Raw genomic sequence first — 15,851 nt, 5'->3', positions numbered from 1 at the left:
AATACATTCTCTATTTTGTTTTGCTTAAAATTTCTGCATGTGTGGACTTCTTTTTTCCTTCTTGCCCCAAATCCCTTTGTGTATTGGGATGGCAAATGGGTTTTACACTGGACAAAACATGTTATTTTGGCAAAGAAGTACTTAGCCTTCCTGCTTCAAGTATTCAAATATTGCATTGGAAATCAGTATATTTGTTTACTGTACAAATGTCCTTCATACAATTTTGTAATCTTCTGGGATGGGAGAGGAAGCAGGAAATAGGAGGGTTATGGGTGGGAGGGATGTTTTGGGGAGGGGAAGCCACTGTAATCCAAAAGCTGTACTTTGGAAATTTATATTTATTAAAAAAATTAAACAATTTTGTAGTCTTCATCTTCCTTTTTATTTCATCCTTTTTAAAAAAAAGATTCATTTATTTTACTTGAAAGTCAGAGTTACACAGAGAAGGAGAGAGAGAGAGGGAGAGCAGTCTTCCAACCACTGGTTCACTCCCCATTTGGCCACAATGGCTGGAGCTCTGCCAATCCAAAGCCAGGAGCCAGCAGCTTCTTTTGGGTCTCCTATGCAGGTGCAGGAGCCCAAGGGCCTGGGTCATCCTCTACTGCTGGATAGTAAGTCTTACTTGCCTAAAAAGATGGATAGTAATTTGAGTAGCCAGGACTTGAACTGGCACCCAATTGGAATGTCAGCACTGCAAGCCACAGCTCTACTTGCTACTCCACAGCATCGGCCCCCTAAATTTTTATGAGTATTGCTACACGATTGGAATTTATAATTGATAATGCTGAACAATTGAAACTGTCTTATTTACAATTGTAGGACTGGATATGGCAGTTTTACTTGAAGTAAAGTATGTAGCCTGCTTATTGTATGATTTTCGGAAAAGCATGTATTTATATATAACAGCAGATCTGTTAATCATTTAAAAGTGAATTGTCATGATTACCCAGATGTAAAGAATGCAATATGTGCTAATGAGTTAGCAGTCACAGACATTTAGAATTAGAGGGATTTTAGAACTTTTTCAATACTGCAGTTTTTATGAAAAACTAATAATTTTTTTATTTGACAGGTAGAGTTATATACAGTGAGAAATCAAAAAGGTCTTCCTTCCATTGGTTCAGTCCCCAAATGGCTGCCACAGTTGGAGCTGTGCCCATCCGAAGCCAGGAGTCAGGTGCTTTCTCCTGGTCTCCCATCCGGGTGCAGGGCCCAAGCACTTGGGCCATCCTCCACTGCCTTCCCGGGCCATAGCAGAAAGCTGGACTGAAAGAGGAGCAACCAGGACTAGAACACTTTGCCCATAAGGGATACCAGCACCACAGGTGGAGAATTAACCAAGTGAGCCATGGCGCTGGCCCCCGATAAATTTACTCTTAACAAAATATCAAAATATCTTATTTAGTATAAAGTTAGTAGTGAAAAGAGACTACCTTGTTGAACACAGAAATTTGAGATTATATTTCTTGGTATTAATTTGCATCTTAAGGCTTATTGCCTAGTTTATTTCAATATTTCAATCTAATATTACTAATAATATCTTGTACTTAGTGGTTCACTGTGTGCCAGACAATATTCTTTTGATTTTTTAAAAGATTTATTTATTTATTTATTTGGAAGTCAGAGTTACACAGATATTGAACAAGAGGAAGAGAGAGAGAGAGAGAGGTCCTCCATCTGCTGGTTCACTCCCCAGATGGCCTAAAAGGTCAGAGATATGCCAATCTGAAACCAGGAGCCAGGACCTCTTCAGGGTCTCCCATGCAGATTCAGGGGCCCAAGGACTTGGGCCAACTTCCTACTGCTCTCCCAGGCTATAGCAGACAGCTGAATGGAAAGTGGAGCAGCCTGGACTTGAACCGGCCTCCATATGGGATGCCCCCACTGCATGCAGTGGCTTTACTAGGTACACCACAGCACTGGCCTCAAGACAATGCTCTAAAATGATGCATTAATTATTCCCAAATATTGAAAAGTGGCATGGTACACATTTGAATGTGTTGTTTTGTACTAGTTGTAGAAACAGTTTAAAATATATTTAGATTTAAAAATGTAAGCTTTGATCTAAAGGTTTACTTTCCCTTAAGGTGCCTGTTTGGAAACTGAGAGATCATTGAAGTCTCAAGATAGAGTACAACTGATCTTATCCAAGCCTCCTTTATCACATGAGGATGCTAAATGCCAAGCCCAGAGAAGTTAAGTGAACTGTTCAAGGTCACATAGGTAAGTTGTGGCAGGGATAATTCTGTATTAGCATTAGGTATCCTGATACATAGGCCACTGTTCTGTCAATTTTGTACTCCTTCTGGAGTTAAAGATTCTAAGTTGTGGAAAATTGAATTTGGAAATTTAGTGGTTGCTATGTTGTTATGGTGAGAAATTTCTGTGTATAGCTATGAGTTGCTTAAATTTTATTCAATATATTTTTCTAGTATGTTTGCTATTTATTTGAAATGTATAACAAGTAGCTTCATCTATTTGCCAAAAGAATTTTTTGAAGATTTATTTATATTATTTGAAAGTCAGAATTACACAGAGAGAGAAGGAGAGGCAGAGAGAGTGGTCTTCCATTCACTGGTTCACTCCACAGTTGGCCTCCATGGCTGGAGCTGTGCTGACTGGAAGGCAGGAGCCAGGAGCCTCTTCCTGGTCTCCTATGCAGGTGCAGGGGCCCAAGGACTTGGACCATTTTATAATGCTTTCCCAGGCCATAGCAGAGAGCTGGATAGGAAGTGGAGCAGCCAGGTCTTGAACTGATGCCCCTATGGAATACCAGCACTGCAGGTGGCAGCCTCACCCACTATGGCACAGTGCCAGCCCTTGCCAAAAGAATTTATAGAAGCTATTCCATATATACACTTCACAATTATTTAGTTACTTGACACGAACTATCCCTGCATATTTGAAAATTTTGAATGGTATCACTTGGGTTTTAAGAATGTTATATTTTAGGTCTCTTAATATTTTTAGTGATGATGTTTTAAAGGCCCTTTCTGTTTTATGAAAAATGATAAGGATTTTGTTTTACAATGGCCATAGTATTACTACTTAAAGCAATAGATTAAATAACACTTTTAAACAAAGTCATTTAATACTGAATTCTAACACACTGGTATATTTTAAAGTGAGACACCGGATTTCTTTCAGATATTCTAAAGAAGAATGATAATCAAAATTGAAGACATCTACAGTTTTTAATCACTTGTTTTAAATATTGGTCATAATGGTCCAATTTTGAGTTTAATTTTAATTAGCTTTTAAATGATTCAATATGTTTTATAGAAAAAATTCGGAGAACATAATTATATACTCAACCTCCCTCCCTTCTTTTTCCTTCTTTGTCATTTTTTTTAGCTTATGAAATGACATTTTCAGTTTACATTACATTAAAAAGTGTTGTTGAGTCAAGGGACAAGTTTAACAGGCAAAAAGCAAAAAGATCCTAATTTAGAGGGAATACAGACAATGGCTCTAAACAATATTTGAATATCACATCTAAACAATATTTGAATAAATTGATAAATATTTTAATTTCTCCTACTAAAATGCTCAAAGTCTTTAATTATTTATCAAATATTAGTGCAAAATTATGGATTTAAATGATCCCAAAAAGTGATGAATTTTTGTGTAATAAATTCCAATTTTTGTCAAGGCTTTTTGACAGTCTCACAGAAAACTTATGTTTGTGAATGGGAAGAATAATACCAAAATATCCATATTACCAAAAGCAATTTGCAAATTCAATGCAATCCCAATCAACATACCAACGATGTTCTCAGAGCTAGAAAAAATGATGCTAAAATTCACATAGAAACATGAGAGATGCTTAACATCTAAAGCAATATTATAAAGCAAAAAAAAGCTGGAGACATCACACCATATTTTAAGACATATTACAGGGGTCAGCACTATGACAAAGCAGGTAAAGTCACCGTCTGCAGTGCCGGCATCTCATATGGGTGCCAGTATGTTTCCCAGCTGCTCCACTTCTTATACCCCTCTCTGGTATAGCCTGAGAAAAAAGTAGAAAATGGCCAAAGTCTTTGGGCCCCTGCACCTGCATAGAGACCTGGAAGAAGCTCCTGACACTTGGATTCAGATCAACAGAGCTCCGGCCATTGTGGCCATTTGGGGAGTAAACCAGTGGATGGAAGACCTCTCTCTCTCTCTGCCTCTACCTCTCTGTAACTCTGCCTTTCAAATAAATAAACTGCAAAAAAAAAAAAAAAGAAGAAGTGTTAGCACTGATATAATAACAGACACATAGTTCAATGGAAAAGACTTGGTAGCATAGAAATAAACTCAAATTTCTACCAGCAACTCATATTTAACAAAGGAACTAAAATGAACTGGAGAAAGAAGAATCTCTTTCACAAGTGGTGCAGAGGAACTTGATTATCCATATGTAGAAGCCTGAAAAGAGACTCCAACATCTCTTACACTATGTGAAAGTGAACTCACAGTGAATTAAAATGTAATCATAAGACCCAAACCCAAGTAAACATAGGGGAACTCTAAATATTGTCAACACACAATAGCTTTTCGGTAAGATTCCAATAGCAATAGTCACAAAAATAAAAACAGAGACATTTGAGTATATCCAACTAAGATACTTCTTCACAACAAAGTAAACATCAGAGTGTAGATACAATGAACAGATGGCAGGAAAAATTAAAACTCTGAATGTTTACAGATTTCCAGAACATTTACATGAATTGGAAAAACTCCAAAAAATACAGTGAAGAAACATCTGAATAGACATTTCTCAGAAGAAATGTAAATGGTCAAAACATGTGAATATGCCCGATGTCACTAGCCATTATGTAAATATAAATCAGAACACCATATCAGTCTCCAACACCTGTGGGAGAATACAACACTCAGGTGTTTGTGTGTGCAGCAAGTGGGTTTAGAGGACCCTGTTCACCTCTGGAGAGCAGAGTCTACAGGGAGGTAAAGAAACCTTACTGCGCAGGGGCATGCTAATCTTCTCTGTATCGTTCCAATTTTAGTATATGTGCTGCCGAAGCGAGCACATGTGCTGCCGAAGCGAGAAAGAGATGAAAAGAATTTATCTCAGCTAGCCACTAATATTCAAGAAACAAGGTCTTCAGGAAAGCCAACTCAACTGACATTTTCATGTCATTGTTAAATAAAGGAAAAATTATCTAGGTTCAGCAATACGTAGTTTATAAGAGAAAGACTACAGAGTAATTTCCTTGGCATAGAAATAACTTTGTCTTCTTTTTTTTTTTATCTATGAGGGCTTGCTATCACCACCACACACCCACATCCCATATACAAATGCCTGGCTTGAGTGGTAGCTTCTCTGCTTTGAGGCAAGTTTCTGCTAGTGTGCACCCTGGGAGGAGACAGAGGATGGCAGAAGTGCTTGGGCCCCTGCACCCAAATGGGACATCCAGAATGAATTCCCAGTTCCTGGTTTTGGCTTGGTCAAGCTTTGGCTATTGCAAGTGTCTGGGGAGTGAAACAGTGGTTCCCTCTTCCTGTCACTCTGCCTTTCAAATCAATAACTGTTGTTGGTAATGACTAATAATGATATTCACTGATTGTCAAATTTTGAATCTATTAATTATAGACAATTTCTCTTTGTAATTTTAAACTTTCATAATGTTCTGTAGCCAATTTCATCACTAGAAATAAAAACTTTTCCTCAAAAAAAAAAAGAAACCTTACTGCTTTCCTAATGTGCTTATTAAGTTCTTGACCAGCGCCTGTTAGTCTTGCTACAAACTTTCTAGTCTTACTACTTTCCTTCTTCTTCCTCTTCTCTGTGACTTGTAAAATAGTATACATTCTATATACTGTGGATACTTTTGATTTATTTTATTCCTTCAGTCTCCTATGAAGTTCCTCCACAAAAGCACAGCCCTTAAGATATTCATTCATTTATGCAGTCTGCAGATTTCATGAGCTACTAAATTCCAAGTAGTATGTTAAAGGCAAGATCTGGGCCTAAGAGAAAAATGGTCTAAATTCTGTGCCTAGAAGAGGATTTGGGACATAGTAGAACTTCAGTGAAGTGCTATGTGAATGACATGCACTCATTAAATGAGTAATCTAAAGCATACACTTCATTTAAGCAACACAGCAGCCCTACTCACCTCAGGTAGAGCAATTGAGAGGAATAATGTGAACAAAAATAAGACATCAATAAGTTGAATAATAACAGAGAAAAACAAAATGAGATAGATGCCAACATTACTGAGCTATTTTTGAGGAATTAAATTGATAGAGGGGCTGGCATTGTGGCCAAGTGGGGAAAGCTGCAATCTGTGAGGCCAGCATAACATCTGAGTTCCACTTTGAGTTTAGGAATCTCCACTTCCAATTTAGCTCACTGCTAAACACCTGGGAAACCAGCAGAAGATGGACGAAGGACTTGGGTCCTTGTCACTCATGTGGGAGACTTGGATGAAGCTCCTGACTCCAGCATGCCCCAGGCTCAACTGTTGAAACTCTCTGGGGTGTGAGCCAGCAGATGAAAGCTATCTATGTCTTTCCCTCTCTCTCTAAATCCACCTTTCAAATAATAAAGATTTAATAAACAAATTAACTGATTTCAAAATACACAAAAACATGAACAATACTATATCATTTTTATGCCAAACTGATAAAAAATAACAAATGCTAGAGAGCACATGGGAAAAGAAAAGCGTCATATACGGTGGGTGAAAACACAAGTTAGTACAGATGTTATGCAGAACAGTATGGTCATTCCTTAAAAAGGATAAAAATTGGGGCCGGCACTATTGTGCAGTGAGTTAAAACCCTGGCCTGAAGGGCCAGCATCCCATTTGGGTGCCAGTTCTAGTTCCAGCTGCTCTTCTTCCAATACAGCTCTCTGCTATCTCCTGAGATAGCAGTAGAAGATGGCCCAAGTCCTTGGGCCCATGCACCCATGTGGGAGACCCAGAGGAAGCTCCTGTCTCCAGGTTTCAGAATGGCATAACTCTGGCCTTTGTAGTCATCTGTAGAGTGAACCAGCTAATGGAGGACCTCTCTGTGTCTCTACCTCTATTGTAACTCTTTCAAATAAATAACAAAAATTAAACTAAGATAAAAATTGACCTACCATGTGAGAGTTATCTTGCTCTTGGCTATATAGAATAAGGAAATTTTATTAGAAGGAAAGGAGGAGAGCATATCAAAGATACAGCAATTTTCCCATAACACAGCCACTATAACACAGTTCACTGCAGCCAGGATTTGAAACCAATCTAGCTGTCCATCAGTGAAAAACAATGGACAGGGCAACTATTAAATTAATTGAAATAAGCCAGAAGCAGGAACACAAATGTCACCTGGTCCTTGTAACATGTGGAAGTGAAAGAAAATAATGGATCTGAACACAGAACTGTGATTACTAGAGGCTGAGAAGGGAAGCAGCTAGGGATAGAGGGGGATTGGATAATAGGTATCAAAAATCAAAGAGGCAGAAAGAACTTCTGGTGTTCCATAATATAATGAGATGACTACATTCAACCATATTAGGTTCTGTGTAAAGAACTGAAGGAGAGGAGCTGGTAGTCTCAAATCATGGAGAAGAATTAGAAACTGTAGTTGCTTGGGGGCCAGCATTGTGGCACAGTGGGCTAACACCCTGGCCTGAAGCACCAGCATCCCATGTGGGTACCAGTTCTAGTCCTGGCTGCTCCTCTTCTGATCCAACTCTCTGCTATGGCCTGGGAAAGCAGTAGAAGATGGCCCAAGTCCTTGGGTCCCTGCACCCAAGTGGGAGATCTGGAAGAAGCTCCTGGTTCCTGGAATCAGATTGGCAGAGCTCCAGCCATTGTGGCCATCTGGGGAGTGAACCAGCAGAGGAAGACCTCTCTCTCTCTCTGCTGCTACTTCTCTCTGTAACTCTGTCTTTCAAATAAATAACTCTTTAAAAACTTAATAAAACTGTAGTTGCTTAGCTTGATCACTTTTTACTGCATAAATGTGTGCAAATATTGCACTACACCCTGTAATAATGCATGACTAGGACACATTAAGCACAAATTATTTCAATGAAATTTTAAAAATTAGAAGCATTTCTTTATATTAACAATGAACTATTTGAAAATGAAATTAGAGAAACATTTCCATGCATAGCAGCATAAGAACCAGGAACCAATGTCTTCAATGTTATCAGTGATGAATCAGATTCACAGCCCCCAGCACTCAGTTTTTGCCATAGACCTTACCATGGCAATTGTGGGCATATAGTAGTAAATCAATGGACAGGAATCCTTTGTCTCTAAATCTGCTAAGTAAATAAACATGGAATTCATCAAAGAAAAAGAGATATCAATTTGGATGCCAGGCACAAAAACACATGCACTTGAGCTATCCTCCAGTTTGTGATGCCAACAAATCTTTCAGACATGTTACATTTTCAGAGACTTTTCTGTAATCTTGCTAAGCTTTCTGGAAATCTGCCTTATAGCAAAGGGTTTCCCAATTCCATTACACTCATGATTTTTCTTTTGTGTGATATATTAGTTTACCATCTAGAGATAATTTATGGTACAAAACTTTTCTGTGCATGCATGTTTTCTCATTTGTGAGTCTATTCATGGGAATTGAAGACTGATTTATAGCAGAAATACATTTTCCAAATTCATTGCATAGACTTTTGTTCCTTATGAATTCTCTGAAGTCTGTTGACGTCTAATTTCTGGCTAAAGGTTTTATCGTATTTACAGCATGCAAAGAGTACCACCTTTTGTGAATTCTGTATCTATACAAGCCTGAAATAAAGAAAATGTTTTTGCACAATCAGTATATGCCTAAGAAACCACCTGTGTCAATTCTCTGATGTACCATTGACTTCTGACTCTAATAATATTTATAAGCTTTCTCCTTTACATGAGTCTCTGTTGGATAGGATGTGATTTCCAGCAAAAGGTTTTGTCACAATACTTACATGAATTTTGGAGAAAAGCTCTTCCACATTCATTATATTGTTAAGGTCTCTCCCTTGTTCAAATTCCATGATGGATTATGAGGCATTACCTATGTGAAATGACTTTCTCACATTTATTTCATTCATTAGATATATATGTTGTGCATTCTGATATAAGGAGAGATTTGGGCAGAGCTTTCCAACACTCATTACACCCATAAGGTTTCTCTCCCACGTGAATTCCCTGTTGTCGTATGAGGTATGGCTTCTAATTAAAGGGATTTTACTTTCAAAGGAGTTTTTCCCTATATGAATTTGATGATGTACAATGAGGGCTGAATTATGGTAAAAGGCTCTGAGTCATTACATTCATAAAATTGCTCCCCATGAGAATTCTTTTATGTTTGATGAGGTCTGATTTGCACCACAAAGGCTATTCACATGTATTACATTCATGCATTTCTCCCCTTGGTGAATTCTCTAATATTTCATGAGATATAACTTGCACAAAAAGGTCAAGTAGAAAATTCCCTGTGTGGATACTCTGATATCTTATGAGTTATGAAGTACAGCAAAGAGGCTTTCCACCATCCTTCCATCCATAAAACCTACCTAAATTGAGCAACAAAGATATAGAAAACGTAAACACACACATAACCAGATGGAAATGATACCAGTAATAAAGACCATCACTAGCAAGAAAACCCCAAAACTGGAAGGCTTCACTGCTGAATTCTAACAGACATTTAAAGCACTAACTGCAATTCTTCTCAAGTTATTCAAAACAATTGAGAGAGAGGCGATTCTCCCAAATTCTTTCTATGAAGCCAACATCACCTTCATTCCTAAACCTGAAAAAAGTGCAACAAAGAAAGTAATTATAGACCAACTTCCCTGATGAACATACATGCAAAGATCTGCAACAGAATTCTGGCCAATTGAATCCAACAATGCATCAGAAAGATCATCCACCCAGACCAAGTGGGATTTATCCTTGGTATGCAAGGATGGGACCAAAGGCTTTTCCACAGTCATTTCATTTATAAGCTTTCTCCATGGTGTGAAGGCTCTGATACTTTCTGAGGTTTGACTTCTCAGCAAAGGTTTTTCCACAGTCATTGCACTCATAAGGTTTCCCCCAGTACAAATTGTCTGATGCTTTGTGAGCTTTGATTTCTCAGCAAAGGCTTTTCCACAATGATTGCATTCATAAGGTTTCTCCCCTCTGTGAATTCTCTGATGATTTATGAGGTTTGCCTTCTGGCCAAAGGATTTTCCACAGTCATTGCATTCATAAGGTTTCTCACCTGTGTGAATTCTCTGATGATTTATGAGGTGTTTCTTCTGGCCAAAGAACTTCCCACAGTCATTACATTTGTAAGATTTCAACCCTGTGTGAATTCTCTGATGTCTAATGAGATCTGACTTCTGGTGAGTGGTTTCCACACAATAATTACACACATGAGGGTTTTCCACAATATGAGTGCTGTGATGGAGGGTATGGCAGAATTTAATACTGAATGACTTCCCACAAAGTTTACATGCATAGGATTTCTTCCCTATATTTGGTCTATGATTCAGTCTAACATGTGATTGGTAAATGACAGTTTCCACAGTCCCAATATACTTATAAATGTTCTCTCTTTTCAGGTGAATACAATCAGAATTCCACAGTCAGTCAGCTAGGAGGGGTGGATGAATCCAGAAACAGTTGGTTTCCTTGTACTAAAACAAGCGCCATATCACAAAGGACTCTTACATTTCTTTTTCTTTTTTGCATTTTTCACATTTTCTTATTTATCATGGTTTGTAATAAATTTTCTGATGTGGGTTGTGGTTTTCAGGCTGGCTTAAGGAGTTCAGCGAACCAGAGGAATGGTCTTTTTCAATTAGGGCACAGCTGTTGGCTCTCTCCAATTCTGGCTTTCTATCATTGCTTTGGGTGCCTCAGCCAATTTTTCGTTTTGAGCAACTTTTTCCTAAATGTTTTGTTGGTCTGAGTTGGTTTTGCCTTTTTCCTTTTCAAATTGTGTATTCTGATGCAATACAAACAAGGGTTTAGAACGAGGATCCATTATGAAATTGAAAAACAGAACATACTGGGTTTTGATGATTAGAAATCATAGGCAACATGACCAAGATGAGTTTTTGGGTTTTGGAAAATGACATAGAACCCTTCCACTGAGGGGCAGATATTAATTTCCTCCAAATCGAGAGTGAGTGCGATTTTCAGGTGAATTCAATCAGAATTCCACAGCCAGTCAGCTAGCAGGGGTGGATGAATCCGGAAACAGCTGGTTTCCTTGTGTCTAAATCCAGCCAAATATCACAAAGGACTCTTGCATTTCTTTGGCTTTTTTCTCATTTTTCTTTTTTTCATGGTTTGTAATGAATTTTCTGATGTGAGCTTTGGTTTAGAGGCTGCAATATAGAGTTCAGGGCACCGGAGGAATGGTCTTTTTGAAACATGGCACAGCTGTTGGCGTGCTCCAATTCTGGCTTTGGTCATTGTTTTGGGTGCCTCAGTAACTTTTGGTTTCTTGAGTGGCAATTTCCTAAATGATTTCTGGGTCTCAGTCGGTTTTGCCTTCTTATTCCCAAATTTTGTATTCTGATGCAATACAAGCAAGATTTTGGACAGAGTAGCCATTATGAAAGAAAAAAAAAAAAACGCAGCAAATTGCCCTTTCAGGATTAGAAATCTATACGCAACACGACCAAGATGAGTTTCTGTGTTTTGGAAAATGGCATGGAAAGCTTCTGCTGAGGGGACAGATTCTAATTCCCTCCAAATTGAGTGTGAGAGCGATTTTGAGGTGAATTCAATCAGAATTCCAAAGTCAGTCTGTGGAAGGGGGGGGGATGAATCTGGTACCAGCCAGTTTCCTTGTGTCTAAATCCAGCCAAATATCAAAAAGGACTCTTGCATTTCTTTGGCTTTTTCACATTTCCCTTATTTATCATGGTTTGTAATGAATTTTCTGATTTGAGCTTTGGTTTTGTGGCTGCAATATGCAGTTCAGGGCACCGGAGGAATGGTCTTTTTCAAACAGGGCACAGCTGTTGGCTTGCTCCAATTCTGGCTTGCTGTCATTGTTTTGGGTGCCTCAGCTGAAATTTGGTTTCTTGAGTTTCACTGCGATTTTCAGGTTAATTCAGTCAGATTTCCACAGGCAGTCAGCTGGAGGGGTGGATGAATCTCGGAACAGCCAGTTTCCTTGCAACTAAATCAAGCCCAATATCATTATGGATTCTTGCATTTCTTTGGCTTTTTTCTCTTTTTTTCTTATTTATCATGGTTTGTAATGAATTTTCTGATGTGAGCTTTGGTTTTGAGGCTGGCATATTGAGTTCAGGGCACAAGAGGAAGGTACTTTTTCAATCAGGGCACAGCTGTTGGCTTGCTCAAATTCTGGCTTGCTGTCATGGTTTTGGGTGCCTCAGCTGATTTGTGGTTTCTTGTGTGGCAATTTCCTAAATGTTTTCTGGGTCTGAGTTGGTTTTTCCTTCTTACTTCCCAATTTTGTATTCTGATGCAATGCAAAGAAGAGTTTGGACAGAGTAGCCATTATGAAATAAAAAACAGAGCAAATAGGCATTTGAAGCTTATAAATCTATCGGTAACATGACTGAGGTGAGTTTTTGTGTTTTGGAAAATACAGTGGAACACTTTGGCAGAGGTGACAGATATTAATTGCCTCCAAACTGAGTTTCACTGCGATTTTCAGGTTAATTCCGTCAGAATTCCACAGGCAGTCAGCTGGAGGGGTGGATGAATCTGGGAACAGCCGGTTTCCTAGCGACTAAATCAAGCCCTATATCATTATGGATTCTTGTATTTTTTTTGGCTTTTTTCTCTTTTTTCTTATTTATCATGGTTTGTAATGAATTTTCTGATGTGAGCTTTGGTTTTGAGGCTGGCATATTGAGTTCAGGGCACAAGAGAAAGCTTCTTTTTCAATCAGGGCACAGCTGTTGGCTTGCTCCAATTCTCGCTTGCTGTCATTGTTTTGGGTGCCTCAGCCGATTTGTGGTTTCTTGAGCGGCAATTTCCTAAATGTTTTCTGGGTCTGAGTCGGTTTTGCCTTCTTATTCCCAAATTTTGTATTCTGATGCAATACAAGCAAGATTTTGGACAGAGTAGCCATTATGAAAGAAAAAAAAAAAACACAGCAAATTGCCCTTTCAGGATTAGAAATCTATAGGCAACACGACCAAGATGAGTTTCTGTGTTTTGGAAAATGGCATGGAAAGCTTCTGCTGAGGGGACAGATTCTAATTCCCTCCAAATTGAGTGTGAGAGCGAATTTGAGGTGAATTCAATCAGAATTCCAAAGTCAGTCTGTGGAAGGGGGGGGGATGAATCTGGAAACAGCCAGTTTCCTTGTGTCTAAATCCAGCCAAATATCAAAAAGGACTCTTGCATTTCTTTGGCTTTTTCACATTTCCCTTATTTATCATGGTTTGCAATGAATTTTCTGATGTGAGCTTTGGTTTTGAGGCTGCAATATAGAGTTCAGGGCACCGGAGGAATGGTCTTTTTCAAACAGGGCACAGCTGTTGGCTTGCTCCAAATCTGGCTTGCTGTCATTGTTTTGGGTGCCTCAGCTGAAATTTGGTTTCTTGAGTTTCACTGCGATTTTCAGGTTAATTCAGTCAGATTTCCACAGGCAGTCAGCTGGAGGGGTGGATGAATCCGGGAACAGCTGGTTTCCTTGCAAGTAAATCAAGCCCAGTATCATTATGGATTCTTGTATTTTTTTGGCTTTTTTCTCTTTTTTTCTTATTCATCATGGTTTGTAATGAATTTTCTGATGTGAGCTTTGGTTTTGAGGCTGGCATATTGAGTTCAGGGCACAAGAGGAAGGTTCTTTTTCAATCAGGGCACAGCTGTTGGCATGCTCCAATTCTGGCTTGCTGTCATTTTTTTGGGTGCCTCAGCTGATTTGTGGTTTCTTGTGTGGCAATTTCCTAAATGTTTTCTAGGTCTGAGTTGGCTTTGCCTTCTTCCTTCCCAATTTTGTATTCTGATGCAATGCAAAGAAGAGTTTGGACAGAGTAGCCATTATGAAATAAAAAACACAACAAATAGGCGTTTGAAGCTTAGAAATCTATAGGTAACATGACCAAGGTGAGTTTTTGTGTTTTGGAAAATACAGTGGAACACTTTGGCAGAGGTGACAGATATTAATTGCCTCCAAACTGAGTTTCACTGCGATTGTCAGGTTAATTCAGTCAGAATTCCACAGGCAGTCAGCTGGAGGGGTGGATGAATCCGGGAACAGCTGGTTTCCTTGCAAGTAAATCAAGCCCAATATCATTATGGATTCTTGTATTTTTTTTGGCTTTTTTCTCTTTTTTCTTATTTATCATGGTTTGTAATGAATTTTCTGATGTGAGCTTTGGTTTTGAGGCTGGCATATTGAGTTCAGGGCACAAGAGGAAGCTTCTTTTTCAATCAGGGCACAGCTGTTGGCATGCTCCAATTCTGGCTTGCTCTCATTGTTTTGGGTGCTTCAGCTGACTTTTGGTTTCTTGAGCAGCAATTTCTAAAATGATTTCTGGGTCTGAGTTGGTTTTGCTCCTTATTCCCAAATTTTGTATTCTGATGCAATACAAGCAAGACTTTGGACAGAGTAGCCATTATGAAAGAAAAAAAAAAACACAGCAAATTGCCGTTTCAGGATTAGAAATCTATAGGCAACATAACCAAGATGATTTTCTGTGTTTTTAAAAAAACATGGAACGCTTCTGCTGAGGTGACAGATTCTAATTCTCTCCATATTGAGTGCGAGTGCGATTTTGAGGTGAATTCAATCAGAATTCCAAAGTCAGTCTGTGGAAGGGGGGGATGAATCTGGAAAGAGCCAGTTTCCTTGTGTCTAAATCCTGCCAAATATCACAAAGGAGTCTTGCATTTCCTTGGCTTTTTCACATTTCCCTTATTTATCATGGTTTGTAATGAATTTTCTGATGTGAGCTTTGGTTTTGAGGCTGCAATATGGAGTTCAGGGCACTGGAGGAATGGTCTTTTTCAAACAGGGTACAGCTGTTGGCTTGCTCCAATTCTGGCTTGCTGTCATTGTTTTGGGTGCCTCAGCTGATTTGTGGTTTCTTGTGTGGCAATTTCCTAAATGTTTTCTGAGTCTGTGTTGGCGTTGCCTTCTTCCTTCCCAAATTTTGTATTCTGACGCAATACAAACAAGAGTTTGTACAGAATAGCCATTATGAAATAAAAAACACAACAAATAGGCGTTTGAAGCTTAGAAATCTACAGGTAACATGACCAAGGTGATTTCTTGTGTTTTGGAAAATAAAATGGAACAATTTGGCTGAGGTGACAGATATTAATTGCCTCCAAACTGAGTTTCACTGCGATTTTCAGGTTAATTCAGTCAGAATTCCACAGGCAGTCAGATGGAGGGGTGGATGAATCTCAGAACAGCCTGTTTCCTTGCCACTAAATCAAGCCCAATATCACTAAGAACTCCTGCATTTCTTGGCTTTTTTCCCATTTTTCTTTTTTTCATGGTTTGTTATGAATTTTCTGATGTGAGCTTTGGTTTTGAGGCTGGCATATTGAGTTCAGGGCACAAGAGGATGGTTCTTTTTCAATCAGGGCAGAGCTGTTGGCTTGCTCCACTTCTGGCTTCCTGTCATTGTTTTGAGTGCCTCAGCCGATTTGTGGTTTCTTGTGTGGCAATTTCCCAAATGTTTTCAGGGTCTGAGTTGGCTTTGCCTTCTACCTTCCCAAATTTTGTATTCTGATGCACCACAAACAAGACTTTGGGCAGAGTAGCCATTATGAAATAAAAAACACAACAAATAGGCGTTTGAAGCTTAGAAATCTACAGGTAACATGACCAAGGTGAGTTTTTGTGTTTATGAAAATAAAATGGAACCCTTTGGCTGAGGTGACAGATATTAATTGCCTCCAAAC

The 15,851-nt window shown here is 38.8% G+C and overlaps 1 pseudogene; it reads right to left on the bottom strand.

The window, feature by feature from the left end:
* Nucleotides 1–4,968: 4,968 nt before the first annotated feature.
* On the bottom strand, nt 4,969–5,036 carry LOC149122710 (U6 spliceosomal RNA; annotated as a pseudogene).
* Nucleotides 5,037–15,851: the final 10,815 nt, after the last annotated feature.

This window comes from Oryctolagus cuniculus, chromosome 13 (assembly GCF_051225735.1).
Source record: "Oryctolagus cuniculus isolate XC-2025 breed Fujian yellow rabbit chromosome 13, ASM5122573v1, whole genome shotgun sequence".
Classification (NCBI taxonomy): Eukaryota; Metazoa; Chordata; class Mammalia; order Lagomorpha; family Leporidae; genus Oryctolagus; species Oryctolagus cuniculus.
The sequence above is the reverse complement of the archived record's forward strand: the minus strand, read 5'-3'. Positions and strand labels throughout refer to the sequence as shown.